Source organism: Eucalyptus grandis, chromosome 7 (genome assembly GCF_016545825.1).
Source record: "Eucalyptus grandis isolate ANBG69807.140 chromosome 7, ASM1654582v1, whole genome shotgun sequence".
Taxonomy (NCBI): Eukaryota; Viridiplantae; Streptophyta; class Magnoliopsida; order Myrtales; family Myrtaceae; genus Eucalyptus; species Eucalyptus grandis.
In genome coordinates, this window is record NC_052618.1 from 4,208,636 (window position 1) to 4,211,820 (window position 3,185).

At 39.7% G+C, this 3,185-nt stretch overlaps 1 long non-coding RNA gene across 1 annotated transcript; it reads left to right on the forward strand.

Annotated features, from left to right (window-relative positions):
* The first annotated feature begins 220 nt into the window (after positions 1 to 220).
* On the forward strand, positions 221 to 912 carry LOC120295459. The gene is made up of 2 exons (XR_005552868.1): positions 221 to 583; positions 658 to 912. It is a non-coding gene; the product is annotated as an uncharacterized LOC120295459 (long non-coding RNA).
* The last annotated feature ends 2,273 nt before the right edge of the window (positions 913 to 3,185 follow it).

Consider the following 3,185-nt stretch of genomic DNA (forward strand, 5'->3'; position numbering starts at 1 on the left):
AGCAGTGCAGTCCGTGGCCTTGTTGGATTCTTCACGACTGTGGACCAATTTCAGATTCGTGAAGCCCATAAGGGATTCTTTGGCCCCGGTCATGAGTGCGTGTGCTTCCCAAGCAAAGTAATATGCTCCTTCAATTGTCCTTGTCAAGGCAAAGTGATCTAACTCAAATGAAAGGCTTACTTCAGTCCGTGTGGCCAGAAACTTTAGGGTTTCAACCGTTGCCATCGCTTCCTTCTGCGTAGCTGAGCTTGATTTGACGGATTTCAGGAAGCTGTACACTAATCCTCTACTGCTATCTCGACAAACGCAGCTGACAGCTCCGGTCGTCGATCCCTTCACAAATGAGCCATTGATGTTGATTTTGAGGGTTCCCTTCTTCGAGCAATTCCAGATTTGAGGTGAGTCGGTATCTTCTGAGCATGTCTTCTTCTTGGTTTTTTCCCAGAGACTGAAGTACTGATACGATGCCATGGCTGAGCTAACGAGGTATTGCGGGTCTAGTGCTTGCTTGCGGAATACATAATTGTTCCTTGGTTTCCGTAATTGCCATAGGACTGTAGCAAGGAGATCAAAGTTAACCGAGGTATGTCTGAAATTGAGCAGCCACTCTTCAGTTCGGGTTAGACCATGACACAAGAGTTTTGATTTGCGGGGCAGGATCTGAGTACTTGGCGTGTCCAGGGACAAAGCAAGAAGAGGTGTTCCATCGTTTCGGGATGTTGCTTACACAAGTCACCGATATTATCTTCAACTATACATCTCCTTGTTAAATTTCCTTGATGGGTAATGCATTTTGGCATATCCTCCATAAAATAAATCTGATCTTCGGAGAAGTATTCGTCTTCCAGATATTTGTCCAAAGAGTGCGAGGATTCTGGTAATATGTTGCGGCCAGTACAGGGCTTTGTAGTTCATCATCCTCCCCGATTTTGTTGTTGTTGAAACCCAAAATATGACTTGTATAGCGTAAGCAAGTGAGCAGCACATGAAACTAGTATAGACAGTCATCGGCATACCATGTGGGTACTAATACAAGCGTAAGTGAGAGGATTGACATATATCGATTGATAATGGTACCCATTAACACCGTGTGTTCAATCATTGAAATACGGCAATGAGTCACGGATAGTCACTAATACGAATGCTAGCATTATTAATTAAAAAAATGCCAACAAACTGTTATGAGATTTTGGATTGTTAAGTCCAAAGGCATACATTTTTTGAGGAGACAGTTACCATTTGGAAACCAATTTGTCCAATGAATCGGTCGAGACTAGAGATACAATTTTGGAGGGAACAATTATGGTTTGAACATTAAGTTTTCTAGTGGGTCTATTGAAATTAGAAGCACCTTTTTGAAAAAAAAAGAAGAGAGAAGTTATTGCCTAGGAGAAAGATCATCGAGTGTACTCACTAACCACAAGGAACCAAGTCATGGAGTAGTTTGTATATGTGGAATCTCCGAACGTAGAGATAACCGGTGGGAGTTGCTTTGGAGATCGTAACCATTGGAAATTGTAAAAAAAACAGTTACCATTAATCATTATAAGTACGGCTAGACATCTGTTTGACCCCTCCAGACGCAAATCAAACAAAATGCTATCTTTAGTTATTTTTCCTGCATTGTACTTGAAATTTTCCTAACTTTAGCTTTTGGACATCCATGTTCGTCTACATTAGTTGGGGAATATATTTTGGGAACATGCCGATATCTCCCTTGTAGGTCAATGAATTCTTCAGGAGCAGGGAACGGAAGTCTTGAACTTTCTCTAGCAAGAGGAGGAAAATCTGCTTCTTGGAACATAGCAATGGAAGAATTCAGTGATGCTTTTTTTCAAGCCTTAAGTGGTAGGAGTGCTTTTTATCCCACTTTAGGATTGACTTATAAAACGAGGAAATAGGTAGTTTTTTGTGAGGGGGAGGTGATGTTGGTGGAGATGCTGGTGAGATGGGAGGTGGCACAATGAACTTAGTGGTGGAGTTGGAGCATAAGAAACGACAAATTGAAACTTATCACTCCTAGAGTATCAATGGAGGAATCTGTATTCAAGTACCTTTGGTACATAGTATCCTTAGGCCTTTTGGGTTTTTGTCGTGGTCTTGCAATTGGATCTACTTCGTCGGGAGAATTTTTACAGTAAGAGCACTGGCAAAAGGGGTCACAAAAATAGTGACCATATTAGTTCTTATAGTAATGGACAAGATTTCTATAACTCTGAAAGTATTGGACAAGTCTTTTGAGATCTGGCTCAAAAATTGATTCAAGAACATAGGGTTTGATCATGAATAGGGTTTGGAAGATAAAATGATTTTCTTATTCTTCTTTTTTTGGCCAAATTTTATGGCAACAGTGCTATCTTTTTTTCTGACGAGTTCGAAGTTGGAAGACTGGAGAGGCTTGTTGTTTTGGTGTAGCTTTTCATAGTTGGTCAACCAAGTTTTCAGAAGGAGTTTAGCCAACTTCTCTTTTGGAATTTGTCTCGGTACATGAATACAAGATGCCTGGTCATTCTGCATGGAGATGAGTAGAGCAATCTTCATTCCCATTCTGGAAATTTAGATCAAGAGAATGGTTCTACACTTTATAAACCATTTGGTAGTGCAGTGTTGCTATAATAGAATCAATAGTCTAGGGAGCTACTATAAGTTGGATTTGAACTTTCAAAGAAGAAAGTACTTAGGGATTTGAAAGAGTGATATATAAGTTTTGATATAAGGTTATAAAGGTTGTTCCAACATTTGAAGTGGTTTGGATTGTGCCAATACAGGCATGTTGGTATTTTGGGAACCGAGTATCTAATAAGGGCCACAACTGGCAAGCCTTTACGGCCATGAAATGTGAGAGCAAGACGAATAGCTCCGTAATGGATATGGGAATATCCTTGTTGGGTCCACTATTTGGGAAATTCTAATGGAATTTGAAGAGTAAAAAAAAACTATTTTTCGGTGGCTGAAATGGGACATTGATCGAACTTGGAAGACTAAATGTACTCTTTTACCTCCTTAGGGGTTTGGCGAATAAGTTGTTGAATAAAGCGGATGGGAGAAAATGATGAAGCAAGTTTTGTAAAAGCATAATAAGGGTTCATAAGAGGAAGTTGAGTTTCAAAGACTTTGGTTTCATCACTAAGAGAAACTTCATAAAAATAATCAATCTTAGAAGCATTTGACACACGAAATTATGA